At 37.9% G+C, this 18,550-nt stretch overlaps 1 protein-coding gene across 5 annotated transcripts in view; it reads left to right on the plus strand.

Moving 5' to 3' along the window:
* Nucleotides 1–18,550, plus strand: part of rbms1b (RNA binding motif, single stranded interacting protein 1b) — a 447,127-nt gene that overhangs the window by 334,192 nt on the left and 94,385 nt on the right. The window contains exon 1 of one of the 5 annotated variants that reach the window (XM_073913291.1): nucleotides 1–183. This exon is cut by the window's left edge and continues 447 nt beyond it. The exons of the other annotated variants lie outside the window; for them this stretch is intronic. The gene's annotated coding sequence lies outside the window, so the exon portion shown is untranslated. The remainder of the gene's footprint in view (nucleotides 184–18,550) is intronic. 5 annotated transcript variants of the gene reach the window in all.

The following is an 18,550-nucleotide window of genomic DNA, read 5'->3' on the forward strand; positions in this document are numbered from 1 at the left end:
GCACTTTTGTAGGCCCTGTTTGTGCCTCATTTCCTGTTTGCACTGCCGTTTCTCCAATGCGAGGATCAGATGAGTGGCCTTGTTTTGTTTTTGAGGTCTGTCCTCAAGTCACGGCGAGGAAAACCGACTGTTTTCTTGGAAAGTGCACATTGAAAAAAATGTTCATAATCAATTTTTTGTAAGGTAGGTGGTTGCAAACTATTTATTGGACTGGATTTAAACAAACACATTCACTTTAGTAATGTTCAGCTTAGTTTAAGCTATTTTATAAATAAAAAAAATGTAAAAATTGTAAATCCAGTGAATAATTTTTTTCTGTGCAGCCATGTTTGTTTGATTGAGGGTGCTTTCACACTTGGTTTAATTGCCTGGATTGTACCCAAGTTCAATTGCCCCGTCCCCCCGGTTTCTCGGTGGGTTTGTGTTCACACTGTCTTTTTTCCTTCTCAACCTGGTACGCTTGCGTCATTGAGCTGCTGTTTTGTGTACGGCTGTTGCTACTGTAGGTGACGGACACAAAGCAAATCAGCTAAATGGAAAGACGTACGCACATTGCGGTCGTTCGGCTTTTACTGAATCTTTTGGTTTTGGACATAAAGAAAGCGACTCGCGTCCATCTGCCGCAAAAATAGTATAAACATTCAGAACATCACACCATGTCTACAGAAGCAGAGACAACAGACTGTGCTTGCCCTGGCTCAGTCCCGCTTGTCATCATGGTACAGTACGTGATACACAGACACACACACACACACACACACACACACGAATGAACGTTATGAAAACTGAAGTTTGCTGTACTGTTGGTGGTTTACTATTTGGTACGATTGCATTCATACCAGAAGTGAACCGGACCAGAGTTTGTGTGAACCGTACCCCAGACCACCTCTTTCAGGCGGACTCGGGTACAGTTCGTGGGTATGCACCCGAGTTCAGAAGACACGTTCACACTAGCTAAACCGTACTCTGACATCAAACGAACCCAGGTGCGGACCAAAAGTGCTAGTGTGAAAGCACGTAGACGTTGAGTTGAATTCAAAGTTATTCCCCTTCCTTTAAAACTTTAATTATTAAAACAGTTTCCCCTGTGCTCTTTAACAGAGATGAATGCACTTTTAAACATAATAGTTTTAATAAGCATTTCTTAATTAAATCTTTATTTGTATTTATTTATTTGTTTAATTGTTGTTTATTTGTCAGGGACCAACAATACTAAAACTATACAATCAATCAAGCATAATTAAGAAGTAGGTATGTCCATATCCGATCGGAAATCTGGCCCAATCACGCGGTTTCAGACTGGATTGGAATCGGACCTCTGGATCAGGACTCGAATATGTAGGCACAGAGTTAAGCCTCTTTCTTGACTTTACACAGAAACAGCAATGCGTGTGGCATGACATCACTTCCTTGCAGAGACGCTATTGGTTAAACGCCGACAAAGTAGAACACGGCAGCAGCTTGAAGGGCAAAGCGCGAGTATATGTCTGCTGTCTGGAGGCATTATAGAGTTGATGATGACAACATTGCCATAGCAAACTGTGAGATATGTAAACTTGCGATTGCCTGCTGGGTATTTTAAGTTGAGGAGTTATTTGTTTATATTTGATTTCTTTTATACGTACTGTTGCAAGTCTAAAAGTGAAGAATTTATGTTATTTATTACCTAATTGTTCAAGCTACTTCACAGAAGTGCTCTGTTTATTAACAGAGTTGTTGAATGTTTAATTAAGGTGGATTAAATAAAAAATAAGGATCATCCTGGATCTGTTTCTTCATTATTATTTCTTTATGTATTATAGAAGTATTGGATCGGGTTTCGATATTGGTAAATACTCGAAATCAAATGACTCGGACTCGAGGGCAAAAAAATCTAATCGGGACATCCCTAATTAGAAGCACTAAAATAGACATAGTTAAGTAGATCTTAATAAATAAAAAATATATGAACATAATAAACTAAAAACACCAGCAACATGTAACAAAGACAAAACATATTTAAACAACAAATCATTAGGATGGCAGGCACAAGTGATAACATGATAGGTAGGTACAAGCTAATACGAATGATGACATGTCTGACATTCTATAAACACAATGTTACTAATGTACTGTAAGAGGTTATTTCTCTGATGCTCCCGTGACGGAGATCCACTCTTGATGACCCACATAGAATCTGATATATTGCGAAGCACTGCATGCAAATTACAAGGTCAGATTTGGATTTCACATATAAAAATTTGCCATGTATTGAACCGGTATTTCAAAATATTGCAAAAAATATGTATGTTCAGATATGTTATGGCTATATATGAACATATGACATATCTATGTAATTATATATAATTTATTTGAAAGGCCCTGAACCCCATCATCTTTTTTGACCATTTTTTTGGGGGGCAAAATATGTTGCATATATTATATGTTTTATGTAAAATAGTAAATATGAACTTGTCTGTCATATACAATATGCAATTTGCATATATTGTCATGTATCATATTTCTATATTTGGACAGTACATATTTAGTTACTTTGCAAGATGCTTGTATTCAGCTTAAAGTGCAATATAAGGGTAATACTGGTTACCCTTAACGCCTGTTTCACACCGCAAGCGTCAGCGGCGCGTGAGCAGAGCGTGCGCAGCGCGTATGTCGAGCAGTAGAAGCACGCAGGCGTTTGCCTTTCACACCAGCTGCGTCTGCAGCGCGCAGCTCTTCGGCAGCTGCTGCTGAGATCAACCTATCTCTGTCTATTCTATCTAGTTACCCCTCTATATACAAATACACTTTTTAAACTTTTCATCTGTACCAAGGCCCCTCCTATGCTGTTTCATTAACCTGCAAATGTTTATTTTACAAATTTTATAGATCAAATAGTACTGTATGCTTCTCAAGCTAACTTATATGAGAATTGTCTACAGTCAGAAGACAATCGCCTGTGATATCATGTCATTTGTTTTTTGATTATCAGGTTGCTGTAGACCTAGTTATAATCATATTTATACAATATAGTTATAATGATATTTATACATGATCAAACTAGTGTTACTTTCACCGCTTCAGTGATGTCCAGCGGCAGAATAACAGCTCGTTAATTCATGCTCGTGCAGATGATGAGACGGACAAAAGTAATTAATGCATGCCATTCTTTTACTTATTTTCGTGTTGTCAGATTCACAGTGCAAACAGCTCCCGGTAGGAATAATTCAAGTGAACATAAAACAAAGCCGATTAAAACTTTCTTGCTCTGCTAGCTGCACAGAACACAGCGAGCTCACATAATCCAGCATGCGTGTCGCACTACACTACCCACAATACACTTCGCTATGGACTACAAATCCCGTAAATATTCCATTTCCCCTCTCCTACAACACTAGTGTGCAACTTAAGCAAAACTGATAGTAAAATAGTTTTACATTTGGTTTTGTAGTTCGGGCCTAAATAAATGTTTGTTGCCGTTTTTAATCGTTTTAAGTTCATTTGAATGACTATATATAAACCATTTGACATTATTAACGTATTTATTGGGTAAAATTGTTAGTTTTTACTGTCATTCAATGTGTTTTGGTCATTCTCAATGCACTGTCACTTTAATTGAGCGTGAGCAGCGTGTCAAAAATAGACCCAGCGCCGAAACTATCGCTGCACTGCTGCTTCGGCGACGCTCACGCCTCGCTCTGACGCGCTGCTGCTGCGTGCGGTATGAAAGCTCTAATCTGCTAACATGGACGCCGAAAACACACGCGCTGCTCACGCTCTGCTCACGCGCCGCTGACGCTTGCGGTGTGAAACAGGCGTAATACAGGATAACTGGAAGTAGGCATCAGAAGATGGGTACACTGTGAAAATATCCCCCACACCATTACACCCCCACCACCAGCCTGAACCGTTGATACAAGGCAGGATGGATCCATGTTGTTGTCCACATTTAAGTTGTTGACATCAAATTCTGACCCGACCATCTGAATGTGGCAGCAGAAATGGAGACTCATCAGAGCAGGCAACGTTTCTCCAATCTTCTATTGTCCAGTTTTGGTGAGCCTGTGTGAATTGTAGCCTCAGTTTTCTGTTCTTAGCTGACAGGTGTGGCACCCGGTGTGGTCTTCTGCTGCTGTAGCCCATCCGCTTCAAGATTGGATGTGTTGTGCGTTCAGAGATGCTCTTCTGCAGACCTCTGTTGTATCGAGTGCTTATTTAAGTTGCTGTTGCCTTTCTATCAGCTGGAACCAGTCTGACCATTCTCCTCTGGCATCAGCAAGGCATTTGCGCCCACAGAACTGCCGCTCACTGGATATTTTCTCTTTTTCAGACCATTCTCTGTAAACCCTAGAGATTGTTGTGCGTGATAATCCCAGTAGATCAGCAGTTTCTTAAACACTCAGACCAGCCCGTCTGACACAACAACCATGCCACTTTCAAAGGCACTTAAATCAGCTTTCTTCCCCATACTGATGCTCAGTTTGAACTGCAGCAGATTCTCTTGACCATGTCTACATGCCTAAATGCATGGAGTTGCTGCTATGCGATTGGCGGATTAGAAATTTGCGTTAACAAGCAGTTAACAGGTGTACCTAATAAAGTGGCCAGTGAGTGTATATCACTTAATGAAGGGGGGCTAATAATATTGGGTTTAAATTGGTTTTAAAAATGTAAAACTGCTTTCAAATTAAAAGAAATAAGACTTTCTCCAAAAATATATATAAGTGCTAATATTTTGGCTTCAACTGTGTTTTGAGATGCGTTTTTTTGCTTGTACAGCAATTTCGGATGTCAAAACATGACGCTGTTCAACTATTCATCCTGTGAGCGTTTAAAGAGATTAGCACGCTTCAAGGACTTCCCGCTTGACCGGCAACGTGACTAACTGTGCCGTTTTCCGGTGTATCCTCTCAGAACACTTGACTAATAGCATAAAGTCCTTGTGCATTACAGGATGACGAGTTTATTTTCATCTAAAATAGAAACCAGGGGCGTTTTCTCTGAGGCCAGAGAGGAAAGGCCTTCTCAGAAAACAACTGCAAACAAAATGCATGAGAAAGCCTTATGTAATATCCCAGGAAATAACAGTTTTCAGTAAATAAAGTGTCCCTTTTGCCATACTTTAGCTCATTATATTCTCATTAAGCTTCAAAAGCATGGCAGGAATGGAGAAATACAGGCTTTTTTTCTGCATTATTGTAGGTAATTTTGTTGAAGCAATGCAGGAAATGCTTAAAACTGAAGAAACTTGATTAGCTTTGAAATGGGGAATAGAAAGAAACAGTGCAAGTGTTGCTCCGAGATGCACAGATCTGTTACTTTGGCTTTGTTTGGCAATTATATTTGTTCAAAAGCAAAACAAATATTGCAACAAATTGTATTCTTTAGCATAAAACCCCTTGAGGAAAATGTCTAATTTTTTAAAGGGGTCTGCATATGGAAAATGAAAATCACAACACCATAAAAAAACAAGTAATCAATCAAATCAATACACTAGACACCTCACATTAATTTGAGTATTTATCTAGCTCTTATGAATATTATTATAAAGTTGTGAAAAGTTGCAAAATGTAAAAATAAAATAACATAAAAAAATGCACCGATACAAACCGATACAAGTATCTTAATTTGTGTACTCGCCGATACAGAGTACTGATACTTAATAGATTTGGTTTCAATTAAAGTGCAATTCATTATTATTATTTAATTTTTTTGCCTGTAGCAAGGATGAACAAAAAAAATCTTTAACTGAAGGCTGTTCCAAGCCAAAAATACACACCTTTTGTTGATAACCCTGCAAATCCAGACCTTATCTATTAAGAATTAAGCATGGAAATTTAAAGGACTAGTTACCGTTGCGCTGACATGCGTCCACGACTTCACACATTATACAAAGTGTGTGCAGTGTATGTTACCTTATGGAGTCACTCTCTTGACATTGCATATTGGGGGCGCATAAAACCCTGTAATGCAGGATTGTTTCACATTCATGAGTCCTGCCGTTAATCCGCGGGTCAGGTAATCAAAAAGTGGGCTACTTGATGTTTAATTATGGGTGGGTCGCGGGTAGGTAAGATCAATAGCCATAAATACGCAACACATTCTCATTTTAAAAATCACGCGACCATCATCTCACAATGTTTATTAATAAATAATCTTATTTTGTATTAAAACAGTGATTTAGCATTGCCTTGCCATTGACAAGCTAACTGCAGAGAAACAACGCAACCATCATGGCAGGCGCAGTGGTCATTTTATCCGAAGTTCAGCTGTTCTATTTTTCTACTTAATTATTATGCGTTTAATGTTTAAAAATCAATAATGAATAGGCCGACAAGAGTGTATCCTGTGTGTGTGCGTCTTTTATCACTAAAGCTGCTCTCTTCCAAAACCGAAAGATGCTTCATATGTCTGGCAATATTTCGGCTTTTAAGCGAATGCAAAGTAACTGTGACGTGCGGCCACACATCAAATCTGAAGTCTGATCGCATCTCTCTCTCGCTGTCATCCAGACATCGATACGTAGACGCCACATAAATCAATGTGGTGATTTCTTGGTGTCGACCTTTCATGTATGTTACGACTATTTTAACCAAGTATCGACCCGTTACCCTATACTGGTATCAGTGCATCCCTAATTTTTAGACATATGAAATAAATTTTTACTTTGTGTCTAAAATGAAGTGTTAACGTTTGTGCACTCTGTGTTAAACTGTGCACTCTGAAAAATGATTAGTTGACTTTACTCAAAATAATGAGCAGACCTGTTGCTTTTAAAATTATTAGTTGACTTAACTTAAAGTGTGTAAACCTTCTGCCTTAAATTTTTTTTTAATGAACTACACTCACCGGCCACTTTATTAGGTACACCTTACTAGTACCAGGTTGGACCCCCTTTTGCCTTCAGCACTGCCTTAATCCTTTGAGGCATAAATTTAACAGGACACTGGAAATATTCTTCTGATTTTGCTAAATAATGACATGATAGCATCACGCAGTTGCTGCAGATTTATCAGCTGCACATCCATGATGTGAATCATACATCCACATCCCAAAGGTGCTCTATTGGATTGAGTTCTGGTGACTGTGGAGGCCATTTCAGTACAGTCATGTTCAAGATACCAGTCTGAGATGTCTATATGTCTAAATGCATCAAGTTGCTGCCATGTGGCTGATTAGAAATTAGCGTTACCGAGCCATTGGACAGGTGTACTGTACTTTAAAAAAATGTGTGTGAGTGTAGAGTGTGTTTACAGAACTATCATCACTTTTTACAGTCCAATCTCAAAACAAGCCGAGTTGTTGTAACCCACCATGTTGGGTCAAATATTGACAAAACCTAACCTTTGGTTTAAACGTGTAGAAAATTTAATTGAACGCTATGCCTGTCTTAATAATCAATATATTGATTCATTGTGCAATATTTGTACATAATTATTTGTCAATAATTTTTGGCGTTGCAAAATATATTCACAAATTCACAAATAACGTTAAAGCCATTTTACATGGACATTTACATCGTACCTCACCGATGTCAAAGTTAATGATTGGACATTTACTGATCGATCGGCGGAAGATTGGTATCGGCCAATGTTAATCACATTTAATGACTCGATCGCTACTTGCCAATCTGGCCAATCCCATAAACCAATCACAGGGGTTTGAATAGTTAATACTTCTTGTAATATATTTATTGCAACAAACAGTAGTCAGCAATGTTTCCAAATTGCTGTGTTTGTACTTTTTCTTACCAATTTTTATACCTGTTATATTATTCTTTTTTATAATATTCTTTTTCTATTATTATATAAGCTTAATACTTATAAGATTGAAGCATTAGAATCTGTGCTCTGTATCGGCTGCAAAAATACGGATCGGAGCATCCCTAGTGTTTATGGCTATTTGCATATAAGCTGTTGAGTAATCATATAATCAGTGACATGAAATGATCTCAAAATTACAGTAATATATTGCTTATCGCAACAATTTCTGGGACCGTATATTGCATGACAAAAAGTCTTTATGGAGACTGTCCTAATGAACGCTTGGATTTGTCCAAGTTTGATTCAATATTGGGTAATAATTAGGGCTGTAACGATACGCGATATGAAACCGAAATCGCGACACTCTGATCTACGATCCGGTGTCGCGGTGTGATAAGGGAGAATCGCAACACACCCTGTGACTTCCAATAATGTCACGCCTGCCTGCAAAAGTTGAGCTAGTTAAAGAAGAACGTGAGGAAACATTTTTTTTTTCGTTCGACATTACGAGCACTGCTTCGTTTAAGCCCTCGCAATAAGCGTTTAGCCAGGAGAGCTCGCGCAAAGCTCTTAGTAAGGGACCATCTAAATGTGTCAGGAATATCAAAAACAAAACCAACTTAACCCCGCTTGACAACAACAACGGCAGAAACATTGCCAATGCTGTCGAACGATGCTTTGCTCACACTGTTAGAGAGGGATGGGCGTTCACCAGATGTCCCGACTCCTCTGCAGAGTAAGGAAAGTTGTCACGTTTTTTCACTGCAATGTTGACATGATGGTGTTTCTGAAGAATTTTCAGCTCCCTTAAATCAAACGAGTTTGGTTTTCTTAAGAGAAATAATTTGTTTAATGTTTACTTGATTTGTGGTTTGCAGCACAGGCATTAAACCTCAGTTACCTCAGTGTGAAACAGCAGCCATTTAATTTACTTTTTCAATGTAAGAAAACTTGATTGAAAAAGAATTTTCAACATGCTTGAATCATCTCCACAATGGAGTTTAGTTCTGTTTGGTTTTTCAACAGTATTTTGTTACAAAGAAAACAGAAGTGTTATAGCTTTGGCTATTTATTTATTTTATATATGGCTATTTATATTGTTAATAATTAGCATAGTTAATATTGTTCTTTGATGTTCAGTTTATAAAAATTTTTCAAATGTTATTTAATAAAAATATATAGTTTTAAAAAGCTTTTTTTCCCACCCCCCACAAAAAAAAAAATCGTGATATGAACCGAATCGTGGGTCAAATATCGTGATACGAACCGAATCGTGGGTTTGGTGTATCGTTACAGCCCCAGTAATAATGATGACCTACTTTATTTTAGAGTGTGGTGCACAATCAATATCACATTTGGGATCATGTTCATGCACTTATATTTTGTATTTGGGACTCAAGACTTTTTTTTTTTTAGTTTTTTTTAAATAGTGTAATAGTAGTGAAACAACAATTACAATGCAGTAAATAGATATTACACACTCCTACTTTGAAATGGCTTAATTAAACGTTTAAAATATATTATTGCTTGCTTATAGAGTGCATGAACCAGAAACCACATTAAAGCCTGCTTCTAATTTAGACTAAAACAACACAAATAAACTCTAATTTGCTTCCAGTTAAATGTTCAGTATCGGTAATCATCATCAGGCAGATTTCCTTTGCTGGTGACCTTTAATAATCCACACTAGCTCTTTTTTTTTTTAATCTCGAGCTTGTCTTATTTATCCAGTCTTGTGTTCTTAGCGCAGCTGCATTAGACAATAGCAGAAAGAGCGGCCAAAGGGTTGCCAAGCCATTTCAATAGGACATTGAGTCAGTCCTGACCCATAAATGCTGCCTTTGTTATGTAGACCTTTAATGAAATGATATTTTGTTCAGCACTACTGGATTTCATGGAGCTCAGGTGATCTGTGGTTTTCAGCACCTGCCAATATTGGGCATTTTCTTTGCTGTCTTTGCTGTTTTGAGGGATTAAAAGGGATAGTTCACCCTAAAATTCACGTTTAGCCATCGTACTTGACCCTTCATTTTGATTTAAATCTGTAGCCACTTTTCTTTTTTAAAAAGATCAAGCTTCCGTTTTCTATAATACACAAACACGACAGTGATATATTCTGTCTTCGTCCAAATTTATTATTATTATTATTATTTTCAGTTATTATTATTGTGTTCATCAGTGATTTTTAACCAACACAGGCTCATTGGAAATACATGCCTCAGCCTACATTTTGTGTACTTCAACGTATGTTTGAATGCAGTTTCTAGGTAAAATGAACGCTACTGACAGTATGACATCAACAACTTGTATTCCTTTTCCCGCTAATAATATTTATAGGGAATGCCATCGATGAATGCCATCTGAAACATGCAACGAAATGTACCCAGAGCAACATAGTTCACGTTTTTCAAAACTATAGACTCAGACGTGCGTTTCCAATGAGCCTGAATTGGGAATAACTGTGAATGATGAATTCAGACGAATTTCAGAAAACGTTTAAAATATTGTGCATAAATAATCATAAGAATCATATTTCAGATTTTAAATAATAAAGACAGCGCCCTCTAGTAAATTTGCCATCTGAAACGTGCAACGAAATGTACCCAGAGCAATGCAATTTAAATAGGGTTGGGATTAAGTGACAAATTCTGTCTATTTAGTATATAAAGCTATCATAGGATTCCAGAAAACATAAAAAAATATAGTGCATAAATATTAGTTAGTACTTTTATCCATATAGTACAACTATTTCAGTCCAAGCTGCTTGGATGCAAGTAGATGATGACAATATTTTCATGTTTGGCTGAATTGTTCTTTCAAATGTGAGCCAAATGGAAATGTTACTACAGTTCTTAAAATCAGATAGAATTTTTATGAAGTTTTTCAAATAAAGTGGTGTAAAGTAGCTAATTACAAATACTCAATCTAGTTTTATCAAATAGTTTTTCTCAGAAATTGTAATTTACTAAGTAGTTTTAAACATGTGTACTTTTACTTTCCTTTGAGTACATTTTTAGGGCAGTATTGGTGCTTTTACTCTACTACTTTCCTTCAACCTGCAGTCACAATTTTTTCTTCTCTTTGGGGATTAGAAACATAATTTCTGTGATTCTTGTCCAATTAAATCACACATAGAAGGTAAATCACGTCATAATGAATTACCTCAAGACATGGGCGATTTATAATTGCAGCAAACTGTTTGGAAGCATTAAAAGATTTCAAGAAGACGTCCAAAATCGTCACACATTGACCCAGAGACTGTTTAGATGCACGTCACTGATGTGAAGATGACAGATGTTTACTGTATGATGACCAAAATGGCGTCATGATGTCAGATTAATGTTGTACCCCAATGTCGTGGTGGATGTTGCAGTTTATTTGGAAATGAAAATCGACATTAGAACCCAATGTTAGGCTGACGTTAATGTGCTAAATCCAACAAAAAATCAACGTCTAATGATGTTACAGCTTGACGTTGTGTGGAAATTACCACAATGACGTCCAATGACGTTGGATTTTGGTGATGTTGGCTCGACGTTGGATTTTGGTGACTTTCCAACACAACTTAAAATCAACCAAATTTCAACATCATTTGACGTCATTATTGGACATCAAAATAATGTCCTTAGACTCTGGCTAAATATTGAATTTTGATCATCTGACGACACAACTTAAATCTAACCTAATATTAACGTTTTATGACATTGTGTGCCTCCTGGGCAATAACTCAATGCACTACAGAACATTACGTTTACGCACATCCACAAATTACATGTAGATGCATCTGCTTTTTACAGCGTAATACTCACTACACTGAAAAAAAAATATTCAAAGATGATTCCTTGGATTTACTCTTTTTTTTTTTTTTTTTACGTTAAGTGGTTGTAAACAATTTATTTGGGCTGAATTTAAATGAACAAATTAAGTTGAACATTATTAAACTTAATTTGTTTGTTTAAATTCAACACAAATAAAGTGTTTGCAACAGTTCTGCATGCAACACTTTTTTTCAGTGTACTCTTGAGTAGTTGTGAAAGGGTTACTTTTTACTCATACTGTGAGTAATATTTACAACAGACACTTTTACTCTACTTGCACTACACTTTTAGGCAAGTAATGGCACTTTTACTTGAGTGAATTTTCTGTACTCTTTCCACCACTGGTTATCAGGCTCCAATTCTAAAGAGTTATCGGTTATCAGTATCTGCCAAAAAAATCCTTATTGGTGCATCCCTAATAAATTCTTTCCAAATAGAGATATTGAAGTCATCTAGTGAAATTGTATACATATGTATCGCAAAGAGAAAAAAAATATTGATATCAGAATTAGGGGTGTCACGATTTTGATTTTTAATCGAAATCGATCGAAATTTATGCTCAATTTCGATTATCGAATCAAAAAATAGAATGGTCGATGCTGCCACGCCCCCATGTCACGTCAGCTTGGCTTGCCAAGCGGGAAAAACAGGCTTGTTGAAGTGCTTGTTAAACTGCAGAAGCAGGAGACCCGTCGACAGAACTTAAACCCTCTCCTCTTTCAATGAAGTCGCCGGTGTGTAAGCATTTTGGATTTCCAGTGAGTTATGTTGACAACGTTCGTGTTGTCGACAAAAAAAAACACTGTTTTGCAACCTCTGCTATAAACGTATTACCTGCGGTTCGTCCGATAGACAACACCGGCATCGCGATCCTCCGCCCGCCCCCGTTGCAAATCCGCTCGCGAAAAGTACACACTCAGGCCCTGTTTACACTGTCTTTGTTTTTAAATGGCATTTTAGAACGACAACGATTCGACATCCACAGTGGCGTGTAGCATTTCTGAGCAGCCCTCCTTCCTCTCTACCTCTGAAAATGCACATCACGTGACCACACAGACACAGACGCACATACAGCCTTGCGCTCGAGACAGCAGGTCCAGGCAGTCAGAGGATCAGTAGACTGCTTCAATCTTTCACTCACTTGTACTTAGTCATTTTAGCGAACACCTCAGATACTGTTGGCTGGTTCCTGTTGGTTGTGCCTCTTTTTAACCGACTTTTTAACCTCTTTTTAACCATTATAACGACACAGATCACTGCCTATTCACGAGTCCCGCAGAAAAAAAGTGATTGACGGGTGGTAATTATGTGTGTAACTTGCCTTTATTCATTTACTGTATGATTTGTTTATGGGTAAAACAAAGACCATGCAGGTCAGGTAGTTTAAACGGTAGGCTACAAATAATTAATTGGTCATTAATTAATTAATTATTCATAATCGAAAATCGAATCGAATCATGCCTTCAGAATCGAAAATGTAATCGAATCGAGAATTTGGAGAATCGTGACACCCTTAATCAGAATCCATTCAAGAGAGAATCGTTTCTTTATTCGTAGTGCATCAATTTATTAGCCCAGCCCTAGAATGCATCCTCACAATGAACTTTCTGTTAGTTCTTTGGTGAAGCAGAAGTTGCGTAAATGCAGGATGGGAACACTGGAGGACAGTTTTCCGCTGGCTGGAGTTCATTCAGTGAACTGTGTCGCTGCTGCATACCAGAGATTCCCGACACTTCCTCCTCCTTGTTACTTCCACAAAAGAGCGCGAGCGGGATAATCACAGTTTAACAGCGAGGCCACTTGAGCAGGAAGACCTCCACAGATCTGAACATCTGTGTCCTTACAAACAGGACGGAAGTGATGTCTTTAGCATACAAGAACTCTTTTATAGTGCAGAGAATGAAGGCAGCAAAGCATTGACCTCAGAAAATCCTATTCAGACATTCCCCATTTTCAACGCCTTTGGGTTGAAGCTGTTCTGATTAAATCACAATTTCATACGGATCATCGTGACTTTTACTTGTTGATTGTGGATACTGAGGTATGGAGGTTGGGCTTTTGTGTTTATCTATTGGAGAAATCAATACTAAGTTCCAGTTTTTAGGCTTGTTTTAATACCTTCAGTGTTTGGTGTGGGTTTGTTTTCCATTTCTTCCCCTTCACTCTGGGGAAATTGCTGTTTTTAGGATGTGTACAAAACGCACACGATTTACCACAAGACTTTGATCACTGTTATTATGGCCAAATATATCTTTATTGCGTCCGTGAGAACCCAAAATTATACGTGGCAGTAGAAGCTTCAGCTTCTTAAGTTGCATTAAGTTGCCTTAAGTGTTTTGAGACTTAATTGCGGCATCTGTGAAATCTCAATACAGTTTGGGGACTGTTGTTTCGCTTTTGCTGGTTTCATTTTGCGTTTATAAGATATGCGGGTTGGCTGTGTTGGATGTCAATCATTCAGTACACGGACTGACGAGCAATAACTCAGTCGAGAATAGTTCCAATCGCTGTGCTGCAGGACGGTGGGACACTATATAAGGAAAACGGCGCATCAGTTCAGGCTTGAGCATTGTTTAAAATTTGTTTTCTGTGTGTGTTTCTTCTCCTTTTGCTTTGATCCATCATTGTTCGATTAACTTTTGTTGGTCTGCTTTGTTTGCCATGTAAATACTGAAACGTTTTTGTTTCAGACTCTGTCTTTTTGAATCTATCAGGTATAGTGTCATAAGCCCCTTTCACACATACAGACCTTTCCGGAAAATTACCGGCAATTTTCCGGAAAGGTTGTATGTGTGAACAGGTCCTTTTTAAAAATACCGGTAAATTCGTTCTGGCTATTTTCCGGAAAGAGAAGTTGTAACATTACCGGCAATTTGCCGGAATGCTGCGCTGTGTGAATGCAGAAGGAAGATTGGCGTAATAAGCGCGTGCACGTCTAGAACGTGCTGATGTGAGACGTCTGCTTTAGCCAATCACAACAGTCAGACGCGTTTACGTCCGCGCGGTTTGTGAGGATAAAAGCCTTTGAATATTTTTCCAGACACATTTAGCTGCTAGAAGTTAGTCAGATCACGTTTATATGTTCTTCTTAATGCCAACTGTGTAAATAATCATCGATGAGATGCTTATGATAAGCCATTGTTGGTTTACCTTCAAGCTTTGCGTGCGCCTATGAGCGCCTGCACACGCACATATTATGAACATCTCGACATGAGAAAGTGATCCTGCGAAAGTTGTTCACAATATTGATCATCCACAGAGTTTGTAATTTAGTCAAATGTTTACAAACACAAGCGCAGCCGTTTAAAGCTCATTTGTGGTGAATGATGTCAGAATTTACCGGTATTTTGGAATGGATGTGTGAATGCTCTTTTCCGGAAAATTTCCGTAACGTCCTCGCCTGTGTGAACAGTGCTTTTTTCAATATACCGGTAAAGTCGTTCCGGAAATTTTCCGGATATTTACCGGTATCACTGTGTGAAAGGGGCTATAGCGTCAGTACACTGCTTTAATCTTTCACTTTCATGATTGTGCTTAGTAATTTTAGCGAAATCCTGATACTGTTGGTTGGTTCTTGTTGGTTGCGCACCTTTGTTACTTACCAAGTTTGTTGATGCCATTATAACGACACAGATCACTCTGCCTATTCATGTCAAAGTCCCGCGGAAAAAGGGATTGACGGATGATCATTTGTGTGTAACTTATCTGTAATTATATCATGATTTGGTTATTATGGGTAAAATAAAGACCATGCGAGCCAGGTAGTTAAAACAGCCTCAATTAAGTTTGGTTTGGGGCCCTCCATAAAAAAAAGTTTGGGCACCCCTGAATATATATAAGAAATGTTCTGTTATTTTGTCACAAATATAACTCCATATCACAGACGTACTGTAGACGCTCAATGCAGGATTCTTTTGCATGGAATATCCCACACTGTTAAAAACAACTGTAAATTAGCAGTTTTCCTTATTTTGTGATCATGTTTTTATTTTGTTTCTCATTTATTTATGCTTTTGAATTGCATTATGGGATCTTGATCTTTCTGCCGAAAACTATTAACCTATATTATTAACAATTTTTTTGTATTTTAAAGTGATATGTTGTCTGGGTTGGTGTTGTATATTATGCTACACCTTGTAATTAGATTCAGTGTTTCCTCCCAGATTTTTTCCAGCTGTGGCGGCAGACTCTGTTAGCTATTTTACACAGATCTACCTCTACTTGTGGCGTTATTTCATTGACAAATGTCATGGGCGCAGTATTAAGTCGAGATCGCATTCATGTAATAGCCTACAAGCATGTCATGCTTGAGCGCCGATTTCCTCTGTTCGTGCACAAAACTTCTTGAGCCCCCTCAAATATACGCTGCTCAAGTGCAAATTTTTTTGCGCGCCCTTAAATAAACAATGCTGAAATGCAATTTAGTGCGTTTATGTACCGAATGTGTCTCCAACATTTATTAGATTTGCTAGGAATATTTATGAATGTCTCCGATAGACTTGTGGATTGGACCGCAGCATTAATGCATCCTGAAGTAAAGTGAAACGGCTGTAAACTCCAGCAAGATAAAGTGATTATATGCAGAGCCACAGACCTTTATCTATAAATAAAGTATAATTATGGAAATTGTGTTCATAACTGAAAGCTACGTCGTGTTTGCAGGTCTCACGCACCTGTCAGTCAGTCAGTCAGTCAGCATGTCACCTTAAAGGGTTAAACAGCACGCACAGCACTATACGGTCACAGAAAAGTTTGCGCTGTTATTATTCACTTACTTGTTAATACGTTTTGCAGTGCGATTTTTAACCCGCTATTTAAAAAAACGACCAAATATTTTGAATAAGAAGCTGTAATGTAGCCGTGGCTGGACGAATTTTGGTGTGGCGCCCGGCCACGGAAGAATGAATGTAGCGGAAACCATGACACTTATTATTTCTTATATATTATTTCTTACGCATTATATTACTTCAACTTAAATGTCAATAAAAGTCACTTTGTTAAACTGTAGAGTTGAATTTTCAACATTAAAAGTGGACAGAGCAGAGATCAACATCCCATAATGCAATTTGCAACCGTAAATAAACAGAAAACACTTGTGAATTACAAAATACGGAAACAATTTTTTATTATTTTGTCACAAATATACCTCCATATCACAGATCTACAATAGATGATCAATGCAGGATTCAAGTGGATGGAATATCCCATATAAAAAGGCTCTAATGCCTGGTGTTTTGGGTCTGTTGCACATGGAGCTCGTCTACAAACAAAGCTTTTACACAAGGTTTGAGCGCGCACAGAAATGTTGAGCGCTCGCCCTTCGGCCTCTGGTGCCGCATTGGGCTTCTTGAGATGCTGCAAGCGTCGTCTCCATCAGCTGGGCTCCGAGGTCAGAGCTTTTGGCCCCTGAGGACCCACTTTATGCTGACAGCGTCTTTCTGAAGAAGAAGAAGAAGAAGAGACTGCACTGCAGATATGGATCACAGCACTGCCAGATACTTATCCCAGCGCTGACAAACATGAGATTCAGGCCAACAGATCCTGTACACACAAGACTTGGCATTGATTCAGCTCCAATTCTCGAATAATTATTGAACGATCCACCAAAAAAAGTTGTAGGGCTGTATATGACGTTATACAGTTGATGTCAGAATTATTAGCCCTTTTGTTTATTTTTTTTACAGAGGATTTTTTTTTTTCAGCTCATTTCTAAACATTTTAATAGCTGATTTCTAATAATTGATTTATCTTTGCCATGATGATATTTTTCAAGAACCTAGTCTTCAGCTTAAAGCAACATTTAAAGGCTTAATTAGGTTAATTAGGCAAGTTAGGGTCATTGTACAACTGTTACAGTCACAGATTTGTTACAGAATTACAATCAGATTGACTACAACCAGCCACCAGATTGACTACAAATCCTGTCATGCACCTCACACACACACCTGTTCCAGGTGACCCCGATGACAGACACACAGCTGAAGCTCATCATTGACTCATTACTTGCACTATTAGGACACCTCTCATTTCCACACACATTGCTGAGTCTTGTTTAGTTTATACCCTGTAGCATTTCAAAGTGTTCCATTATCTTGCTGTTTTCTGACCCTCGCCTTGTTAAATGTTTTATGTTGTTTGCCACCTGAACTGATCGCTTTACATGTGACCCTGCCTACTCTTTTAGAAATAACCTGCATGCTCCTGCTTTGCTCCTGTGTTGAGCATCCGCTTGTTAAGTGATGACATGTTGCTGGCGTATGTAATACTGTTTCCGGGTCCAAGCCGCCACTCATTTGAGTTGGGAATTTATTCATTTATGATCACTTTTTTAATTCATATCACACATTAAAGTTAATTTTATATAAAGTCATAGTGTACACAACAATCTCTGGGCTTGCTGCATCACAAATACCAAACTTGAACAATTTATGAAAAAATGAATCACTTTCTGGCCATCGGATATTAGGCATGGACATATTGCGATTGTGAATTTCGAAAGTATTAAATCGCTTTGTAAATGTTTATAATTACCACTTCGTGAGTCTCCCCATACATTTGAATAGAGCGCTTGGACCCGGTAACCGCTTCGCGTGACGTCACACTTAACAAGCGGATTGCCTGCCTGACCTTTCTCTGTTGAATAAAGTATTGCATGTGGATTCTCAACTTTCTTTGTCTATCGTCGTACAGTTACAATAACCGTGGATTGTTCTGTAGACAATCGAAAACAAATATTGCTTAAGAGGGCTAATAATATTGACCTTAAAATTTAAACTGCTTTTATTTTAGCCAAAATTAAACAAATAAGACTTTCTCCAGAAGAAAAAAAATATCATAGGAAATACTGTGAAAATTTCCTTGCTCTGTTAAACAACATTTGGGAAATATTTTGAAAGAAATTCACTGGAGGGCGAATAATTTTGACTTGAACTGTACATACGGGGTGTGTGTTATGAAAAGAAAACCCATTTACGTTAGTTCTAGTTCAAA

The sequence above is a fragment of the Danio rerio genome, chromosome 9 (assembly GCF_049306965.1).
Source record: "Danio rerio strain Tuebingen ecotype United States chromosome 9, GRCz12tu, whole genome shotgun sequence".
In the NCBI taxonomy this organism is placed as follows: domain Eukaryota; kingdom Metazoa; phylum Chordata; class Actinopteri; order Cypriniformes; family Danionidae; genus Danio; species Danio rerio.